At 43.9% G+C, this 22,267-nt stretch overlaps 1 long non-coding RNA gene across 1 annotated transcript; it reads left to right on the forward strand.

Moving 5' to 3' along the window:
* The first annotated feature begins 13 nt into the window (after positions 1-13).
* LOC132499900 (uncharacterized) lies at positions 14-12,420 on the forward strand. The gene is made up of 5 exons (XR_009533942.1): positions 14-420; positions 3,896-4,058; positions 7,863-8,053; positions 10,994-11,175; positions 12,280-12,420. It is a non-coding gene; the product is annotated as an uncharacterized LOC132499900 (long non-coding RNA).
* Positions 12,421-22,267: the final 9,847 nt, after the last annotated feature.

Here is a 22,267-nt window from a genome sequence, read left to right on the forward strand (position 1 = left end):
GGGAGCCCTCTAGTGTCCTGTATGGAAACAGACTCAGAAGTGTCAGTCTTTTGGGTGTTACAAAGCATTAGAGAGTGTTCGCTTAGCAGCAGTGAAATAAACACCTCATGAGGTGAATGCATTCACCTCTCTGTCCATCCCAGCCACCGGGGATTAGAGCACCACCGCTGCCAGGGACTTACCTTTCCATCCTGGCTGTGCCCAGAGTAACACTGGCCTCCCACCGCTTCTGAGAAGAGAAGGCCCAGAAGTTCATAAAAAGGCAAGAAAGGGTTAATGCAAATGAGGGAGAAAAAAGAACAGGCCGATAAGAGTGCACATCGGTGGGAAGAGACATTTATAGTGTGCCGTTGCTCGGTGCAACAGTTCAGAAAAAGAAGTTGTGGATTCTCCCTGATTGGAGGTTTCTTTTAAAAACAGGTTAGTGATTGCTTTAGGTGGCTTGCATGTCCGGGCACAAAGGCAGGGGTTGATGACCTCCGGGTCTCACTTAGACTTATTGTTTTTGCTTCTACAGCAAATAGAGTCTAGAAGGCACGCAGGCAGGCAGGGGACAGGGAATGTTTTCCCCACAGGAAAAGAAGGTTGTTATAGGGGGGTGAGGGCAGGGAGTGGGAATTAGAGTATGGTGTGTAGTTGTAAAAAGACTATATTTAACAATGCAGAAAAGATCAAGGCTTTGGAATATGTATAGAGGGAAAGGATAAACTTCCAAGGGATCAAATACCAAAAATTATACTAGAACTGTTCCTGTAGCACTCAAACTCAGACGATTCTTCCTAGAAGCACCCATAGATTCTGGGTAAACTGCATGAGAACTTAAGCATCAGATTGATTTCCTTTGTTCTCCAATACTCTTTTTTTAAATTTTATTTTATATTGGAGAATAGTTGTTTAACAATGTTGTGTTAGTTTCAGGTATACAGCAAAGTGATTGTTATATATATACATGTATCTATTCTTTTTCAAATTCTTTTCCCATTTAGGTTATTACAGAATATTGAGTAGAGTTCCCTGGGCTATACAGTAGGTCCTTGTTGGTTGTCTGTTTTATATATCATAGTGTGTATATGTTAATCCCAATCTACCAATCTATCCCTCCTACCACCTTCCTCCCTGGTAACCATAAGTTCATTCTCTAAGTCCGTGAGTCCGTTTTGTAAATAAGCTCATTTGTACCATTTTTTTTAGATTCCACATATAAATGATATCATATATTTGTCTTCCTCTTTCTGACTTACTTCACTTAGTGTGATAATCTCTAGGTCCATCCATGTTGCTGCAAATGGCATTATTTCATTCTCTTTTATGACTGAGTAGTATTCTATTGTAAATATGTACCACATCTTCTTTATTCATTCACTGTTGATGGACATTTAGGTTGCTTCCATGTCCTGGCTATTGTAAACAGCACTGCAATGAACATTGGGGTGCATGTATCCTTTCAAACCATGATTTCCTCCAGATATATGCCCAGGAGTGGGATTGCTGGATCATATGGTAGCAATACTCTTAAAACACACTTCCATGAGCCCAGAATTATTTTCTAGATAGTAAATATTAACTTTTTGAAAGGAAACTATAACCAAGCCAGTTTGTAAAACTATCTTGTTATTTTCAGTATTCAGAAGAATAACTGACCTGAACTCTTTAAAAAGTAAAAGTAAGTCTTTGGCAAGGCCAGGTTCTACTACACAGAAGACTCTGCTAGCTGTTTCCAAAGCAGGTTTTTTTAGTGGCAAAATGTTTGGGAATTAGATAAGAGTTGTCTGACCTAGTAAACTTGGTTGACTCCTCCTCTCACCCCCAAAATGTTTGTCCCTGACACCTATTGAACTTCTTGGAGGCCCTTCTCCCAGCCCTGGCATCTGACAGGGAGTCACCACTGCAGAAGGGGAAGGTCTCTGGTAGAATTAGGAACCAGCTCATGGAATCATGGGTGTAGCTAATATATTGATATTACAAATACACTGGATAAAGAGGGCTCAGCAGAGAGAATCAGAAAACAATTTGAATCATTCTTCCCACTGCCTATTCAAACCAACTCTGGTCACTAGTAGCCCTTTTCAACTCTTTCGGATAAAAATTCAGGCGTAGTTTCTGTAGTCCGACTTTTTAAAATTTCTCCATCATTTGAGCCGCAGACACACACATACACACACAAAATCGAATCAAAAGTTAGATTCTATGTAGTAATCGAGATGTTCACATTTCTTTTATGTTTACAGCCTTTCCCCTCTCGGGCAGCTTGCTGTTCCTCAAAAAAGTATGGCCAAAATCTACTGAACAGGGTGAAAGGAAATCCACTTGGGATTGCTTTTTTCTGTCTAGACTACCCATTCCTCATCCTCCCACCCACCCGCTTGGCTTTGAGTTTGGCTCTGGCTGTTCCAGAGGTGAAAGGTGGTGGGAAGGGAGAGAAAACAGCAAAAATGTCCTTGCTGCCCTCTGACATTGTGAATTGTCGGGGCTGGGCAGGTGCGTGAATCTGACCCTCTAGGGGGGAAGGTGCAGTCACTTTGAAGATCATGGCCTCTCTGGCTGGCTGTCGATGTCTGCTCAGCCCCTTGGAATCTGGCAGCCCACTATTCTGCGGAGATCACCTTGTTTCTTCAGGCCCTTCTCTTGGAAAGCATTTGAGATGACCAGCAGGCTGGCTTTCTCACTTGGGCCTGTATGTATCGCCCACAAATGGTCCAACAGACACAGACACATCCTCTGCCTCAGCAACCTCAGGCTCCCCAAGACAGCAGCCACCTTCCCAGGCACAAGATCCCACACCACACTTTGGAATGTGCAACCATTCCCATCTGTTGCTCAAGGTCACGGCTGAAACTGAACAGAAAGGTATTTTCTCCTGTCAGGTGTCATGGGGCTCCAGAGCGAAGTTCCATTCAGTTTTAGAAAAATAAGCCTGAATTCCTTGAGTGAGTCACGGTTTGAAAATTTGTTGTCACGATATAATATTCACATACACCACATGAGGACACATAGAACACTCAAAATATTTGTTACTGCTCTGAATATTATTAGCTGAGAGAGACTGATACGATAATATTACCTCATACCTAAAGTATTCTCTCTCCATTAAAAAATAAATCTATGAGCAAAACAAAGTGGAAAGGTAGACAATAAGACAATGGTGTGGCCCACTAAAATAACCCGGGAATTTTTTATATCTTTATGGAGAAGTAACATGGGTTTGTAGCAATGTTCCATTTCTTTCTTTTATTTATTTATTTTTTTTTTTTTTTTTGGCCATGCCATGCAGCTTGCGGGATCTTAGTTCCCTGACCAGGGATTGAACCTGGGCCCCTGCAGTGAAAGAGCTGAGTCTTAACCACTGGACCACCAGGGAACTCCCTAATGTTCTATTTCTTGACCTAGATGATATTTATTTGGGAATAATTCCTTGGCTATCCATTTACTATTTGTGCACTTTTCCATATATATCTTATCCTTTAATAAAACTGAAAGAGGTGGTGGGTAAACAAATATTCATTTATATTCTTTATATTGTGGATATAGCTATTATACCCCCATACAGAAAGGGAGTGAGAGAGTAATAATGTTTTACATCTGTTTTTATTTACAATGAAGAGGTCCTGATACTTTCATCATTCAAGAATTAAATTTAAAACTTGAAGAACAATGAAATCACTGAAAATTTGAAAAATAGATGCCTAGGTCCCATCCAGCTCCCCAGAGATTCTTCTTTAATTGCTGTGAGGAGGGGCCCAGAAATCCATAGTTTGAAAAATGTCCAATGTGCAGGGTTATAATTCACTCTTCTAAAGGTTAAATGGCTAGTTTCAGAGGCAGATTAACAGCTTTTCACAGTCAAGTGATACTCATTAGGTTTTACTGTCAGGGAAATAATCTTTAAATTCTTCAGGTCTTCCAAGGGAAAGATCCACGTGTGGAAAGGCTGTTTCTCCTTCAACCTGGGAGAAGTCCAGGACCAGGGCCGACAGTAGGAAGGAATCTCCTTTCCCCACGTCTGTCAGGTGTACTGTTTGCTGCTGCCGTGAGAACAAGCTCACCCACCAGAGGGATAGGTAAGGGCTCCAGTCACTGAAGGGCTAAGTGTTAAGCTTTTCCTTGCTATGGTTGACCCAGACTTGTTACATAGACTATAGACCCACAGATGGATACTCTATCCCTGGTCTGTGCTGTCCAGACCTTCCCCCAGGGTCCCTAACACTTGCCCACCATCCTCCTGACCTGTAGGACCGACCCACCGCTCTCTTAGAACCATAATCCTGGCTTTAGCCTCGGTTCTTGGGTCTGCCCTCTGTCCTGCTTGTCATGAGGAATTTGCTAGTACTTTTGCTACCCATCCTAACAGCAGGCCTGGGCGGGACCAAGCTGGCCTGATCTGTTGCTGAAACACTCTTAGCCTGATAAGCTTTGAAATGTTGTTACAAAGGGGTTTAATTGGTACCAAGAAGTGGTGGTTCCTTCCGTAGTGCTTAGATCTGTCTTTAAAACCTTAGAAAGAAGTTACAGGTTTTGTGTTATGTGTTGTAGAAATACGGGCACTTTTATCTGACACTGATGGTCACTGCTAAGGACACTTCTCCTATGGACCCATGCCACCACACCTAGTCTCAACAGGAGAAGCACTTTCAAAGAAAACCCCATGTCTTCTCAAAGCTAGACTTACCCATCTATGAAGTGATGCTGAGTGTCCTAGGTCCATCTCTCACGTGCGACCAAGAGAGCACCAATAGGCCTATTTCTAGGGGATGAACAGGCTGGCCTTTCACTGCATTGGGTCTCCTCCCCTCTGTCTACTCTTATATCTGGTGAAGAGTAACCTTGCCTTTTCCCGGTGTAGAAATCTCCCACAACAATCCCTTTAGCCTCATCTCCCTAGGAATGTTGCTTCCATTTATTTAAAGTTGTGTTTGTGTTAGGATGGTCCCGCCACGTGCCCAGAAACTGAGCAATGTTTCCAGAAACACAGCATAGTATAGGAAACAGGTAAAATATATGACAGTCAAGTTGACACATGTCGGAAGCAACACATATTCGTAGGGTTGTCATTTCACTTCTAGATAATTAGATGGTCTATGCATGTGATAATAATCAGCATTTGTTTTATAATTCTAAAACCCAAGAACACACAGACTCATTGTGGAGTACAGAAAAAGTAGGTTAAGTCTGAGGTAAGTTCCTTCTAAAAGCCCCAGACAGTCTAGACAACTAAGCTTCTCTGTTTCAGCCGTGGATACTGAAGGCCTCAATTCTCTGTTTCCAACCCACACTCCCAGGGAAGCCAGGACAGACAGACAAGCTGGCCCTGGGTCGTTCTTGTCTTAGGACAGGATGCCCCAAGCAGCAGTGGTTTTCAGCCTGTGTGGAAGGATGAAGATGGGATAAAGCACTCTCGATCCTTAGGCTCCTTGCAGGAAACTAGTGCAGAGGACGGATCTCTCCTCTCCTCCCCTAAAGCAAGTTGGTGTCAAAGAAATAAGCTGCTGGGGGAGTACAAGTAAAGGAAGGAAAGCCCCCTGGCGATCTTCGATTAAACTGGGCACATTAGAAATGGAGCTACAAATAAACACCTTAAAAGTACAGGAAGAGAAGACAGAGAGAAATCTGGGGTCGTTTTTACACTTGTATCTCGTTTTGAGACTCAGTTGTGTTCCCCACGATGGTTCAGACATGTGTGGTACATCTGATAAATTGTTGGGCTCTGAAAACCACACACACACGGTTATAAATTGATACAGAAGCTGGATTAGAAAAGACAGAATATGTTAGTGTCATGTATCTGGCCCGTCCACCCTATGCATTCAAGCCCCAGGAAAGAACTACAGGCAAACCTTGATGGAACGATTTTCATGTTTTATTCTGAGACACCGAGGCCCTAGCAGTACACGCTGGCTACCAGGCAGGAAATGGGGTGCAAGGTCAGGGAAGAGCCCATCCTCCCTGTCCCACTTCCAGACGTTGGCAGTTTACCAGTTGGCAGCTGAGAATCCCTACACCAGTGGTTTTCAAACTCTGGCCTTGGACCAGCAGTATCAGCTCCACCTGGGAATTTATTAGAAATGCAACCCTTCAACCTCACTCCAGATCTGCTAAATTAGAAATTCTGGAGGAGAGGACTTGTAATCTGTATGGGAACGAGCCCTCCAGTTATCTGATGCATGCTTAGGCTTGAGACCCATTGCCCTGGTGGACAAACCCCAAAAATAATAGGGCAGGGCTTCCCTGGTGGCGCAGTGGTTGAGAGTCTGCCTGCCGATGCAGGGGACATGGGTTCGTGCCCCGGTCCGGGAAGATCCCACATGCCGCAGAGCGGCTGGGCCCGTGAGCCATGGCCGCTGAGCCTGTGCGTCCGGAGCCTGTGCTCCACAATGGGAGAGGCCACAGCAGTGAGAGGTCCGCATACCGAAAAAAAAAAAAAAAAAAAGAATGGGGCAGGCCAGGAAGAAGAGAGGAAAATGCCAAAAGAGGAAGGATAAGTAAGAAGTTCAGAAGACTCAAAACCACATTATGTGAGGCCGCTCTGTACCTTTTCTCCCTTTATGAATAGTGTTCTATTTCCTCCTAGACATTGCATCCATTGGATTAGAACACACAGAGAACAGGTTACATCACAAACTCAGCCATTCGCCTTCACCACCCAGCCCTATGATTCGAGCCCCTTGCTCAAAGCAAGGTCATAACCTGTAAATACTGGGAAAAGAAGAAATTTGAGAGAGACTGCCATTCACAATCATGGAATGAAAACCAGGAGCCCCCTCATGGCTGGTTGTGGAGGAAAATCACAGAAAGAAATCAGATCCTCTACAGGCCAGCACCAGTTCTGCGTCCATAAAGATACCTTTTACAGTAAAATCACAGTGGTTTCCAAAAGGCAGTCCTCAGGTTCCCATGGCCACATGTAATGTGTATCGTAGCCAAAAATTATAAGCCAAAGAACTTTGGTAAGAAGCTTGGAATGGGTTCTGCAATTAAAAAGGTGAACAGATACAAAGCACTGTACACGTAGAAGAAAATCAATTATTTTTATAAGAATGAACATGTTGCTTCTCTAAATATAACACACCCCAATTATTTCCCTACAGGAAATAACCAATGCTTTGGTTCAAAAGGCACATTATTTTGCAGGTCTTTGGAGTATGAAGACAACCTTGATTGAGGTCATCACCAGCTCAAAGGCAATGCTCTTTGCTTTACCTTTGCACTAATTACTTAGGATATAGAAACAGCCAGACAACAGAGCTGATGACAGTAAATCTGCATTTAAACTCAGTGGAGCTGAGGAACTTGTAAACAAAATATTCTTAGCGAGGTGCTTTTGGCAGGTGCTGTGGACTGAATGTTGTCTCTCCTCAAAATTCACATATTGAAACTCTAGTGGCCAATGTGATGGTGTTTTGAGATGAGGCCTTCGGGAGGTTGTGAGATCATGAAGGTGATGCGCTTGTGGTGGAATTAGTGCCCTTGTAAGAAGAGACAGAAGAGCATGCCTCTTCTCTCTCTGCTCTGGGCCGGGTGAGGATACAGCAAGAAGACAGCCACCTGCCAACCAGGGCGAGGGCTCTCAACCAGAGCCTGGCCACATTGGCACCCCGATCTCAGCCTTCCAGCCTCCAGAACAGTGAGAAATAAATGTTTGTTGTTTTAACCACTCAGTCTATGGTAATTTCTTATAGTAGCCTGGGCTAAGACACCAAGAAAGTTCATTTTGCTCAATTTCCTCATCTGCAAAACTGAGGTTATTGTATCTAATTCAAGTGTTGTTCTAACAATTAAATTATATGCTATATGTACATAAAGCACTTGGCACAGTGCTTGATCCACAGAATTCATGGCTTATTCACCTGCTCTCTTTTTCTTGCAAGGATGACACGGATGACTGAGCTTTCTCTAAGGAGACTATAAGAAAACACCAGTGGGTAAAACATTGATCAACACTTCGTTTCATGTTCAAGAAACAGTCATCGATCTTACTGAATTACTAATCCAGCAAATTATCCAGAATTTGATTCACTATTTCCTTCTATACTTAGCAAAGGACTTAAAAGATAATCAGGTACATTCTGCTGGCTACTTTGGATTCAAACCTTCAGTGATTTTTGCCTTTATTTAAAATTAGTCTATGGTAACCGCTGGGAGGCTACAGTCAGGAGATCTTTAGCAATGTAACTGACATCACGGGGCGTTTGTCATGCAAGGTATTACGTGTGGATCATACTGGGAAGGACTCCTCCTCGGGTGGTTTGACATCTTCCAGCTGGTTAGACCTCCAGAACAATATTACCAGAACAATAATGACTGATGACAATAGAAGTATAATACTTTAATATTGGTTTTACTTTTCTTAATAATAGCACCTCATAGGGTTGGTGTGAGGATTAGATGAATTAATAAATAAAAGCCCTTAGCATACCAAAAAGAAGTTAACTCAGTCATTACCAGGACACTGTGGTGGGGGAAAATAGACTTTAGAAATGTTTACTTATCATGGCCAGAAAGAGATTCAGAGTTGACCACTGCCTTTTGCTCACAGCTCAGGGGCAGCATCACCGAGCTGTTGGACGGTTTTAGACGGTCCTTCACCAGGCAGGTATCTCCCTCCTTGTAAGGGGTTATCAGAGCTTGAGGTGTCTGTTGCCATATCTTTAGACTCCTACATTAGTCTTTTTGTTTTTTTCATTTAAAATATCCTTGCAGCAAGTACTTTGTGACAGGCACTGTCGAGTCCCTTTGGACGTAGCTGTGGAGAAGAGGGTTGCTCTTCTTCTCGGATCTCGCTGTCAAGGGGAGTTTGGGATCCCATCTTCCAAGCCAGACTCCCCAAGAGCTTTCAGCTCTGTCTGTTCTCCACCCTCTTCCCCAGCCACCACCTTAGGAGCTGCCCAGATATAATGTCTGGTTTCAGACCCAAATTCTTCCCATCCTGTCTGGTCTCAACACACTTAAGCAGATACCTCCTACACACAGCCTCAAATATGACAGTTCTAATCAGGTCAAATTTGCCATTTGCCAAGTGGCAGAACTAGACTGCTTTGATTAGTTTTATAGATTATTCACTTTAGTTTGATGAAGAATTCAACTACCAATCTGTCGTAAGTTTCAAACCAAACCAAAGCTTATTTTCACTTATTCACTTATTGGACCTTGGAAAAAAAGACATTGTCCTTTTCTTTAAGAAAAAAAAATCCTTTAAAATTAGTCAAATTTTAGCTAACAGGTGAATAAATTTCCCCCTAAAATATATTAATTTTTAAATAAATTTTAAAACATTTAAAAGATGAGTATGGGGGCTTCCCTGGTGGTGCAGTGGTTGGGAGTCCGCCTGCCGATGCGGGGGGACACGGGTTCGTGCCCCGGTCCGGGAAGATCCCACGTGCCGCCGAGCGGCTGGGCCCATGAGCCATGGCTGCTGGGCCTGCACGGCCGGAGCCTGTGCTCCGTGACGGGAGAGGCCACAGCAGTGAGAGGCAGCCCGCGTACCACAAAAAATAAAATAAAAAAAAAATAAAAGATGAGTATGGGACTTCAACAGCTGAAGCTTTTAACTGTCTGAGAAGCTTAGTGAATCTAAGTTCATCACTAAACATTTTATCACTTTTCTAAGTTTTCCACAGAGAGCACAATTCAAGAATAAAATGTATAACTTCTGCTTCAGCATTATGTCAGAGGCCATTACTCTCAAAGACCTTTGTACTTTAAACCTAGACTGAGGACAAATAAGGAAAAACATATAACCACGGTTTGCAAGTTCTCTAAAAAGAAACAATTCTCAAATTTAAATTTTCCACAAAAGAATATCAGTTTATATGAGATGACTATCAGAAATCACCAATATTCAAAAGAAAAAAAAAGAAATTTTAGAATTAGAATCCAAATATAAATTTAGTATATACTATATAAATAATGTTTAAGGGACAACAAAGTGAGCATGCAATAAGAGGGGATTAAAAATGATTGAGCACATATTTAAAAGAAATTTTAAAGTAACGTTTAGAAACGATAATAGAAATTAAAATTCAATGGATTCAATTTTGAGCCCTGAGCCCAACACTGTAGCTTATATTGAATGAAATCTTCTACCAAAATTAACTTTAAAAGTTGTAAACACATATAAGCAATCCTTTGAAGGCCTTGGAGAGTAAGCAGAAGTGGTTTGCAGCAGCTGGAATCCCTAGAAAGGGATACACACCGGGGACTCGAGTCACCTCAGAAGTCTCCCGTGGGCATCTTCCAACTTGTGGCCAGGGCAACAAGGGCCCGAGAAGAAGTCAGGGGTCTCACAGGCTGAGACACACGTGGGGTCCACGAAGCCAGAGGCACTGGGTTTGAGGAGAGAGGATCGGCACAGAGGGTGACCCCAAGTCTGCATTCACCTTTCCCTCACATGGCTGGGCACGTGGCTGGGCAACCTTGGGCTGTGAGTGTGCAGAGCAGGCCTGAAGAAGGGCAGGAAGCAGCACCCATCCTCGGGGTCAAAGCTAAGGGCCACGTGCTCCATGGGGTCCACCAGGGGCTGTGAACTGGAGGTCAGGAAAAGTAGAAGCAGTGCTGTTGGCACCCCTCCCCTGCCCATGGCCCAGAAACACCACCAGGCTTTGGAGGGTGACCTCCATCCAGGGGGCAAGGTGCTGATGTGAAGCTGTGGTTAGCACATCCACCCAGCAAAGGGCAGTGTAAGTGAAGGGCACCTGGACTCAAGCTCCTTTGGGCCCATGGCACATCCCCCCGGGCATAGAGCCTGGGTTAGGAGAGGCCTGTTTCTCCAGCAATAGTCCGGAGCTACGCTGACAGAAGCGATGAATTTTCTCTCCCTCACAAGAGAGGACCTTTTTGATCTTTCCTGCACTCCTTTCTGCCAGATGAGTCCGTTGTCACCTCCTCTCTCTCCCTGATTTATTTTTCCTCTGTATGTCACTCCCTCTGCTTATTTCCAATACTCTACTTATTCCATGGTATTGTAATTTGTCATTGGTGCCATGCTTTTTTTTGTTTCCAGGCAGCAGGAAACCTAAAAACCCAATTCAAGCACCCACAAAAAGAAATCGTCTTGGCTGGTGTCACTGGAACCGTCAGGGATAGAACTGGCCTCAGTGTCGCTGGGTCACGTCTGGCTATGATTCTCTTCACTCTTTTGGCTGTGCCCTTGTCAACAGCTGACTTCCTCAGGCTGATCCCCAGGTGGGTAGCTTCCTGAAGCAACAGACTCTACGTGACCCCTCTTTCACCTCTAGGAGAAAAAAAAATTATAAGCATCTCACAGCCACCAAACAAGATTTCTGAGCTTCGTGCAGAAGCCAGTCCCTATAGATGAAAGAATGTCATATAGGTTTACACTTTGGTTACCCGCTTACTGCTGAACCAATAACTATAGTAAATGACTTTGAATTATCCCTGGAGCTGCGTGTGATATTAATCCCGTACAAATCCTTAACCTCCTGACTGCTACACGGTGGGAAACACTTAGAATGGTGTTGGGTAGACGAATAAAGCATCGTTATAATCACAGTAGGTTTTTTTCTATTGTCCCCATAAAACCATAAGAGCCTGTAAGAAAGGGAGAGTCCTGACATACCTCTGTGCCTTCAGATCCTACTCGTGGATGACATACGATCAGGATTCTACAGATTCAGATTCATTCACCTGAATAAATGGGCAAATAAAATAATAGTTGATTCTCCTCAAAAATATATCTGTCACCAACCATTCCTGTAATTCTTTTTTTTTTTTAAGTCTAGTCTTTTGAATTTATTTTATTTTTGGCTGCATTGGGTCTTCATTGTCGCATGCGTGCTTTCTCCAGTTGTGGCGAGAGGGGGCTACTCTTCCTTGCGGTGTGCGGGCTTCTCATTGCAGTGGCTTCTCTTGTTGTGAAGCACAGGCTCTAGGCGTGTGGGCTCCAATAGTTGTGGCACGTGGGCTCAGTAGTTGTGGCTCGCGGGCTCTAGAGCACAGGCTCAGTAGTTGTGGAGCACGGGCTTAGTTGCTCCGTGGCATGTTGGATCTTCCCGAACCAGGGTTCAAACTCGTGTCTCCTGCATCGGCAGGCGGATTCTTAACCACTGTGCCACCAGGGAAGCCCCCATTCCTCTAATTCTTAAAGCATATTGTAGTTGCAATAATATCCGTACAACACCTCATTTTTCAACCCCACCCTGCATGGTTGTAAGATTTACCTATTGCTTTTTTGTGATTCTTTCACTTGATTTCAACACATTACTGATTATATTTAGAGCTGCTATTAATACAGACTTCAATTGCTGTCCTGTTTTTCCCCTTGAACAGTGAAGCAGTTGCCATGGAAACAGAATCCAATACCTCTCTCTGGAGCTTCACATCAATGCAATTTGATGAGAGGAACTCACACACCACCTCCTACCTCTATTTTATAAGTCTGAAGATCTATTACCTCCAAAAGATGCAAGTCATCACAGAGGTGAGGCACCTTTGATGAAGTGTGGGTTTGACAGCTTGTCCAAAAAGATGTATCAGAGCTCTCATCTGGAAATAATTCCCTAATCAGACTTAGAGAAAGTTATTAACGCTTGACTTGACAAAAAAAATTCCAAGTCACAAGGTAGATTTTATTTATAGGTCGGAAGAAGGATCATTTTAATTGACAGCATGCAATCAGCACAAAGTCACAGACTCATAACCACATTACCTGCTGATTATGTGGTGGAGGCATCATTCCCCCCAACTCCACCTACGCAAAAAGTGAGTTTTGAAATCTAATCTAGGTGGGCTGATGGGAGAGGGGAGAGTAAGGCCCCAAGCCTCTCTGGGAGGGGCAGCTCCTCTCAGCCAAAGGCGAGGGCAATTCTCTGGAGGAAGCTGTAGTAGTTCTAAGCTTGAGCTCCTCTATTCTGAGCCACTGGGGGAGGGCACATTGGCTACGGGAACTCTGTGGGGAACCAGCAGCCTCAGCTACTGAGTAGAAATGATTGATCACCAAGTCCTAAACTCTCAGCTGGAACAAATTTTCCAAGACCAAGTTTTGACCTTGTCAGAACTCCAGAATCTTTTACTTGGTACCTGGATGCGCTATGATGGAATTTTCTATCCTGTCCTGAGGTGTTTGCACAGTCTACCTCTGTGGGTGTATCTCTGAGGGTAACCTGGGTTAACCCAAGGATGTGGTCTGGAGAAAACCAGGATGAGGTGGATGCAGGGGACAAAGAGGCAGCAGGGGAAAGATCACAACACTAGAGCCTATTGTACCATCAGGGACATAAAGCATAGGGATCTAAGCAAAGCAAGTAGCCTGTGGACAAGCCACAGCCAAGTCATCATAGAGGTATTGACTCTTAGATACTGGCAGCTAACAGCAAGCTCATGGATGAGACACAAAGCCTATAGGGTACATGTACAGACCAGAACAGGATCAATAGACAGAGATCAGTACCAGAAAAGGAGAAAAGGCAGAAGATGAGGCTGGTCTGTAAGAAAACAGACAGGATCCCATCCTGATTCTGTGGTGAAATCCCAGTAGATTTTGTTGCGGGATCTTTTCCTTAGTGCAATGATTTTATATTTGTTTTCTTTTTGATTATCTGCTTGCTTGGTTTATAATCCTGAACTTACCAAGATGAGACCTTAAAGATGACACAGTGTATTTGTTCTTGGTCTATGTTTTCTCTGTCTCAAGGAAAAGGAAGATTATCCATGAGCTGGATCAAGACTGATTCTCCCAAGTGCCTTGGTTGCCACGGTTTTGTTCTTTGCTGTGTTACCCTTTGCCCTCATCCTAACCCCATCCCAGTGTTCCCAAGGAACATTCAATTCCCATCACTTTTCTAGGAGACGAGGAGGTCAATATTCTTAGTGGAGTGTATTCTACATACCACCAGATTTGGAAATATTTTTTGTCCAGAATTGCACAGGGTCCCCAGCTCTGATACTGCACAACAAAGCCAGACCACACTTGACCCATGTCTACCCAGGGCTCAGGGGCATTCAGGGTTGCCGGGTTCTCTGCAGGTACTAGTTGTGGCTGTTGTCTTTCCTTCTTCATACTAAGCCTGTTTCCAAGGGACTGGATAGAGATCATGCTCTTACTTGATCTGCTTTGGACAAAATTCCTGACCTGCTCCTACTCTACCTCTTACTTGTTTGCTCTGTACAACTTAAACCCCGCCCTTCACGCCTGCCCCCACTGCTTCACTCTGTCCATCTTCCTTCTCCCCTGTTCTTGTTTTAACAATCCTACTGTACTCCCTACTGCCCCTCCATTCTAGGATGGCTAGGACGGCCAGGCTAGATAGACTGAGAGGGTATCATGTCCCAGGAGAGCTCAGAGCAAGGCCAAGGCCATTGTAAAGACACTGACTTTTACCCTAGGGAATTAGAGAGCCGTGGAGGGTTTTCAGTTGAGAAGTGGATGCGGTCTAAAAATGACTGAAAAACATCACTCTGATTGTTGTTTCAGGAACAGATTGTGGTGGGGGGTGGATCTGTAGACAATCAAAATAACTCTGATTGGGACGATGGAGCCCTGATACACAGTAGTCACAGGAGAGGTGGTAAGATGAGGTCAGATCCAGATGTATATTTTAAAAGGCAAGGTAAAAGGATTTCCTAGAGTTTCGAATCTAGGATATGAGAGAATGAACAGAGCAAGGCTGACTCCACAGGTTTTACTCTGAGCAATTTTTTAAACACTCACATATTATTTCAGGGAATCACAACTATGCCAGACATTATTCTAAGCCCTTGGTCAATCACAGCTCATGTAATCCTCGGAACAACCCTATGATATAAATGTTATTAGCATCCCCATTTTATGGACAAGGAACTTGATGTACAGATCGCTTAAATGACATGTGAATGTAACTGCCATTAGCTGAGAGGGATTGTCTAGGAGGTGAACACATTGGAGCAATATGAGGAGTTTGCTTTTCTACTTTTCACGATCTAGAGAACACTAACTACCCACCTGTCTAGGCTCAGTCCACCTGTGCTTTCATGGTACACACGTCTTACCTGCAAGTGTTTTATTAGGTACTGCAGGTTGGCACCAGGGCTCCCACAGCTTGGTCTAACTCTGGAAATAGCGGTATGATGGGAAATGTTTCCCAGTCCCTTGGAGGGGAGAGTAGGATTTTCTGAGTATTTGCTCATTTCTGTGTAAATATTCAAATTCAATTTCAAACAATGTAATTTTATTGAATATGGAGTTTGAGAGAGATGTACACAGTCTCCCATCAGCTGCACCTTACCACTAACTGGAGCCTTTATGATAATTTTAAAGGGTTAGTGAATATCTGTCTACCTATCTATCTACCTATCTACCTAGTATTTGGGACCCCTAAATGAGGAGGAGAAGTTATGGTTGGAGACATGGCCAAAGTAGATGGGAAAAGTAATTTAGACTTGAACTAGAGGTTGAAGTATGGATGATAAAGCAAGAATAGACAGAATATATCCAAGGATGTGGAATTATGAAGGGACTACATAACTATAGGAGAGCTCAGTGGTTGAAATAACTGATTTTTGGTTGATGGCACCAGGGTCCAGAGCAGAGATGACCAGGATGTAAACATGAGGGGACTCCAAGGCAGGTCGACCAATCAGGAGTCTCTGGAGTAGGTAAAGGAAGAAACTCAGTCAGTGTAGAGAAGAGGCATCACAGGACCCCGAGAGCAGGCAAGAGCAGACATACTCAAGCTTGGTGTTTGCCAAATGACCACTTCTACAAACTGTCTGCTTCTGAATCTCCAGGAGTTCATTTCAAAAAATATTTTTGATACAGTGTATCTGGGTTGAGTCAAGGAACTATGTGCTTCTTAAAAGCTTCCTAAGTCATTTATAGATAATATCAGGTTTGGAAATGTGTTAAGTACCAAAGACAGAAGGAGTCAGGATATCAAGGAATCCCAAGAGCCAATAAAAGTCACCTAATTATGAGATTAGAGTTTAGGGCCAGGACAGCAATGCCTGAAAGGAATAAGACCCAGATAACAAGATAACACAGTAGCCAAGTAGCAGGATACATAAGTAGGAGCTGATGCTGAGACCTGGACACCAGGACCATGTGAGGCATCCTCAGCAAGGGTTCACAAGGGTCCCAAATGTGTCACCAGGACTTTTTTAACTTCTTGGCAATGGGTCCAAGAGAAAAATGTATTCAGGGAAGTGACATGATCATTTCACTTTCACAGTAGGATGGTGGGCAGAGTGCAAAGAAACAAGACTAGAAGAAAACTAACCAAGGGGGAAATCAAACAAAAGATGATGAAGGTGTGAACAATGGCTATGACCATAGGGATGGAAAAGTGAGGTTGGTTTTAGAGACATTTCAGAGTTAGAACTGCCATAGGATATCTGATTGGATATGGAGGGGGAGGGATAGGGAGAAATGGAGGATAATTCTCACATTTCTGGTTAAAGGGAGAGGAGGAATGGGGAGAAATGGAAGAGGATGCCCCCACCTCCAACTAGGGTGATCTGGTAAACAGCATGCTGCAGGGAGATAAGCACCTAAGAAGAAAAACAGAGATGAGATCAGGACTCTTGGTGGCGAATAAGAGAAAATAACTCAACTGGCTCAGACAAAAAATGGCTTTTCTTGTTGCATAGAATCAAAGAAAGGCTTGAACCAGCAACGATGTAGTGAACTGTGGTAGCTACTGTGCTGTCTTCTCAGAATGTATTTTCATATCCTTTCTAATCACAGTCTCCAGGTTTCAAGTACAGCTACCTCTGACACACTCACAGACACAGGAGCAGTGGATGAGTGAGGACTGGCCAGTCAGAGTGCCCCACACTTTTGGCCAGAGTGACCAACTCAGAGGTGGTCATAAGACCTGAGCTTGCCAATCAGTCTCAATTCATGAGGCTTCTCAAGCAAAGCCCGCAGAGACTTTTCTCCTGAAGCTGTTGTCTTCGAGGTAATGTTTAGGCAGGATGAATAATTGGAGCAGCCTGCAACCCCCTTCCTCAGCAACCTAGAAAAGAGTCTAATTGCGTGAAGTTCAGTTGAGACCAACTCAAAAGCTGAGAGAAGAGGAGGTGAAAGATGGACAGTGTGAATTCCAGACATAAGTAGAGGCCGGGGTAATGCAGTATTTCTTTGATCATATTAGCTATTTCAATATCCTTCCCAATCATATGAGGAAATTAATTCTTTTTTCTCCCTTTGGCTAGTTAGCAAAGGGTCTCTGGAATCTAAAGTATTAGGTTCTCCATGAATACCTGCTGAAAGGCCAGAGCTACAACAACTGGGCCTCAGGAAAAACTCTATTTGGGGACTGGATTGTCAGCAGAATCTGGTCCACCTTTCATCTGCACCTCTCTCTGGATGCTGGTGTCATTCTCTCCCACTACAGACTACTTTCATTTACATCATTGGCCATGTGGCCACCACACATCTCCCTAGGTTTATTCTTCATAGGTTCTGTCTCTATTTTTGAACTTGGTTCTATCTCTGTATTTGAACTTGAACCTGCAGAGAGTAAAAGGCAGGTGGTTTTACTCTCTGCCTTTTACTCTCTTTACTTCCAAGTTCAAAATTTTTAAGGGAGGATTCTGATTGACTTGCTTCGTGTCATGTCATAGATCAAGCAATCGCCGCAAGGATATTGCAATCCTATAGCTGGCTTAGGTTGGGCCAGGATGACATCCCTGAGCCAATCAAATGAGGCCAGCAGAGCAGACTCATGTAAGAAAACAGCCATGCTCGTGGAAACCACAAAATTAAAAGAGGGAGAGGAATAATTCCAAGAAGAGCAGTACAATTCCTGGAAGAAGGGCAAACATAGCCATAGGTGTCCCTTACTGAAAGGATAATGTTTTAAATATGTTGACTCTGAAGACCCATGGAGGGTGAGAAGGAGGTATGGATGGTCAACATTATTACTCAGGTCTGTAAGACAATTTATGCATGTAATTGATTCTGATGAAACAGGTCGTCTCAGACTAAACTTCAAATTTAAACTGTAAACTGGGTGTAATTTTACCCCAAGGTTACCTAGAACTCTAGTTTTCAAAACAATTTTGCTCACTCTCAAATGCTTATGGGCTTTAGTAGAGTGGACATTGTATAGTAAGAGAGAAGAAACGTGTGTGAGTCACAAAGGGGCAAGACCTCATGAGCAAAAAATCCTGATCTGTGTTTCTCCCCTCTTGCGCAGGAGACAAGATCATGAGCTAGCAGACCCTCGGGACCCCAAGGTTTTTGGTCTGAGCAATAGAAAAATGGGGTTGCCCTTGACAGAGGAGAGGAAGATTATGAGCAAGGCAGGGGTGGGTAAGTTTGAGTTTTCTCTCAAGACGTTTATGTGGAGAGGTCAAGGAAGCTCTTAGAAACATAGGACTGGGTTTCAGAAGAGCAATCTGGATAGTCTCATAGTTCTGATTGAATTATTTGGTTTTTGTGTGATTTCCTCTGTTTTTAATATTTGAATTTGGGGAGTGGATTTCATGATTTCAACTTATACATTCTATTTAAATTTTGGTGAGTGCCCCCTTTTTGTCATTTTTTTTTTTGAAGTGTAGTTGATTAACATCGTTGTGTTAGTTTCAGGTGTACAGCACAGCGATTCAGTTATATATACATTTCACCTTTTTTTTTTTTTTTTTTTTTCTGTACGCGGGCCTCTCACTGTTGTGGCCTCTCCCGTTGCGGAGCACAGGCTCCGGACGCGCAGGCTCAGCGGCCATGGCTCACGGGCGCAGCCGCTCCGCGGCATGTGGGATCTTCCCGGACCGGGGCACGAACCTGCATCCCCTGCATCGGCAGGCAGACTCTCAACTACTGCGCCACCAGGGAAGCCCTATATATACATTTACACCTATTCTTTTCAGACTCTTTTCCCATATAGGTTATTACACAATACTGAGTATAGCTCCCTGTGCTATCCAGTGGGTCTGATATCGAGACTTCAGGAATAAATAAGGAACCATCCAAGCAGATTGATGAAGCCTTCAGAGTATGCGAGGAAAACCAGGAGGATGTGATGTTCTGGAAGCCATGTCAGTGAAAAACATCAAAGAGAAGGGAAAATCACTGTGACAGATGCCGCTGAAGGGTCACGGAAATAACGACAAAGAATTAGCCATTGGACTTAGCAGTGTGGCTGACATCGGTGATTTTGGCAGTTTCCATGAAGTGATGGGAGCGCAAGGCGAGAGTTCCGCGGGAGCCATGAACGCCAGCAGAGTAGACAGAGATTAAGTGGGACGCTGTCCTGGAGACACAGGATTCCTACAGCACAGCACCTTCGGGCTCTGACTCAGCCAAGTTCATAACGCCTCGTAAGCCACACTCCTCCCCCACGCACAGGGACACCCCCTGAGGGAGATGAGCAGGTCTGGGAAGATACTGATAAACTGAGCGATGTTTGTGTTGTTTCTATTTCATTAAGAGAATCTGAGTGTTAAATAAAGCGTTTGCTTAAATGAGCAGATCACACTAAGCCTTAAATAAAAGTTCATGTTTTTCCTTCCTATCAGCCGGTGGGGAAAAGGACCAAATCAGCTACAGACAAAACTGAAAGAACTACATGTTATCCTCGTGTTGGATTTGTCACCTGTGTTGATAAGTTTTTGACCCTAATTGGATTAAAGTTTCATTATAATTTTTTTCAGCTTTATGGAGGTATAAATAGAATTGTGCATATTTAAAGTTTGCATTGTGATGAGCTGATACACATACGTTGTGAAATTATCACCACAATCAAGCTAATTAACACATCCATCACCTTCCATGGTTACCTTTTTGTGTGTGGTGAGAATGAATAAGATCTACTCTTTCAGCAAATTTCAAATATACTATATATATATATATATATTTGGCAGTACACGGGACTCTCACTGCTCTGGCCTCTCCCGTTGCAGAGCACAGGCTCCGGACGCGCAGGCTCAGCAGCCATGGCTCACGGGCCCAGCCGCTCTGCGGCATGTGGGATCCTCCCGGACCGGGGCATGAACCTGTGTCCCCTGCATCGGCAGGCGGACTCTCAACCACTGCGCCACCAGGGAAGCCCCCAGTCCTCATTCTTAACGTATGACCTTATTTTCTACTTCACAGATAATTAGGAAAAAATCAGAAGGGAATGTACATAAGCCTCCAGCACATCTTCCCAACCTCCTGCAGCTGCACCTATATACTTGTCCCTGTGCATGACCTTCCTGTGCATCCAACAAGGATGCCTCCCTCTGCTCTGCACTAGGATCCCATCTACTTGCACCCACACAAGGACATTGTTCCAGGAATTCTCTCCTTTCTTTTCCCTGGTGGTCCACCTTCAAAACAGCCCTGGATGATCCTCAATGCCTGGTACCTGCACCGTGATGCAGTGCCCTCTCACACTGAGTCAGGGATGGACTGTATAACCGGCAGAATTCTGCAGAAGCCCCAGTGTGTGACTTCAGATGCCAGGTCATAAAAGACAATGACACCTCTGTCTTCTCGGAGTTCTCACTGTGGGGAAGCCACACCATGTCATGAGGACACTCAAGCAGTCCTCCGATGAGGCCCGTGAAGAGAAACTGAGGTCTCCCCCAAGCAGTGAGGGCCAACGTGCCTGGCCCATAAGCAAGCCTCCTCAGAGGTGGCACCTCCAGCCCGTCCACATCTTCAGATGCCTGGAACCATGGCCAGCATCTCCGTGCAGTTTTGGAGGAGACTCTGAGTGAGAACCCCGCCCAAGATGCTCCCAAATTCCTGACCCACAGAAACTGTGAGAGAGGACAGATATCCAGTGTCCCCCAAGGCATTGCATTTGGGATAATTTGTTACACGGCAATAGATAACTAATACATCTCCTGTGATCACAGGACTTGAGCTGCTCCCCATCTTTCCCAGAGGAAAAGCCAGAGTCCTCTGCAGGCCTTACGGGGCCCCTCCCATCCTGTTCACCCCATTCTCACCACCCCAGGTCCACCCACGGTGACCTCCTTCCCTTCCTCAGAGCCCTGAGATGGGCCTCAGGGCTTCTGTCCTCACTGTTCCCTCTCCCCTCCCCCCCCAGCCATCCCTCAATGTCTCCCTCTCTGGGAGGCCTTCCCTGATGACCCTTCCAGAAACCTAACTCCCCACATACACCCACACCCACATCCACACACATTTGTCTTTCACCCTCCTTTATTTTTTCCTTAATACATATTACTGTTTAATAGACCACATGTACTGTTTATGATCTGGTTGCCCTCATAGCTGAGAGCTGAGCTGGTATAGGGATTGCTGTCTGTCCCCAGTGTCTATAACACTGTCCAGTTTACTGTACATCCTCCATAAAGATGTCTTGGATGAATGCATGAATGTTAAGGATGCAAGGATGCAAAATTAATAGTACCTTAAAAATGCTTGACATAGGCCTTTGTGATCCGACTCCACTTTATAAACCTGCCTCTAAAATTTACCACTAGTTTATATAGCAAATATATGGGTCCTTAGAATCTGCACCTTTTGTTTCATCTTAATTTTCTTCTAACTTCTCTGTTTTTTTAACTTTTATTCCTATTATTATGTCCTCATTCTACACTGCTTCAAAGACGTCATGAAATTAATATAAAAAAATGAAATTTAGTAAGTAAATAGTGTTAGTGTTCTCCTAAACTCAGAATAGGTGATTAAAACTATCAATAGGGCCTCCCTGGTGGCGCAAGTGGTTAAGAGTCCGCCTGCCGATGCAGGGGATACGGGTTCGTGCCCCGGTCTGGGAGGATCCCATATGCCGCGGAGCGGCTGGGCCCGTGAGCCATGGCCGCTGAGCCTGAGCATCCGGAGCCTGTGCTCCGCAACGGGAGAGGCCACAACAGTGAGAGGCCCACATACCGCAAAAAAAGAAAAAAAAAAAAAGGAAAAAAAAAAAAAACTATCAATGGTTCAGTACATTAGAGAATTGTAAACTTTTTAAGGAATAAAGATCTAATTTTTTGTGAACCCTATTTTTAAAAGTCAACAAAAGGTAATAGTTTTATTTTTCATTGAGGTAAACTTTATTGTGAAATAGTTTACATGAAAAATAAACTTTGGATCAGGACAGGAACATTTATTTTTAACATTTTGCCTCATCATTTCTCAGTATCACAGCGTATTTTTTCTAACGTCAGGTTATTCTTGGAAATTTTCATTTGCTTTCTGGATATAATAGAACTCTTCTTGAAAATTATTTGTGATAAACTGATTCTTTCTTTTCCAAAGAACCCAGGGAGAGTTCTTTTAAAGACTACAGTGGGTGATTACACTATCCAGTGAATAAGCAGGTTTTTTTCTGCCTTCACACAATTCATAATTTCTCATTACATATAGAATCCTCAAATTTGGGAG

Source organism: Mesoplodon densirostris, chromosome 1 (genome assembly GCF_025265405.1).
Source record: "Mesoplodon densirostris isolate mMesDen1 chromosome 1, mMesDen1 primary haplotype, whole genome shotgun sequence".
In the NCBI taxonomy this organism is placed as follows: Eukaryota; Metazoa; Chordata; class Mammalia; order Artiodactyla; family Ziphiidae; genus Mesoplodon; species Mesoplodon densirostris.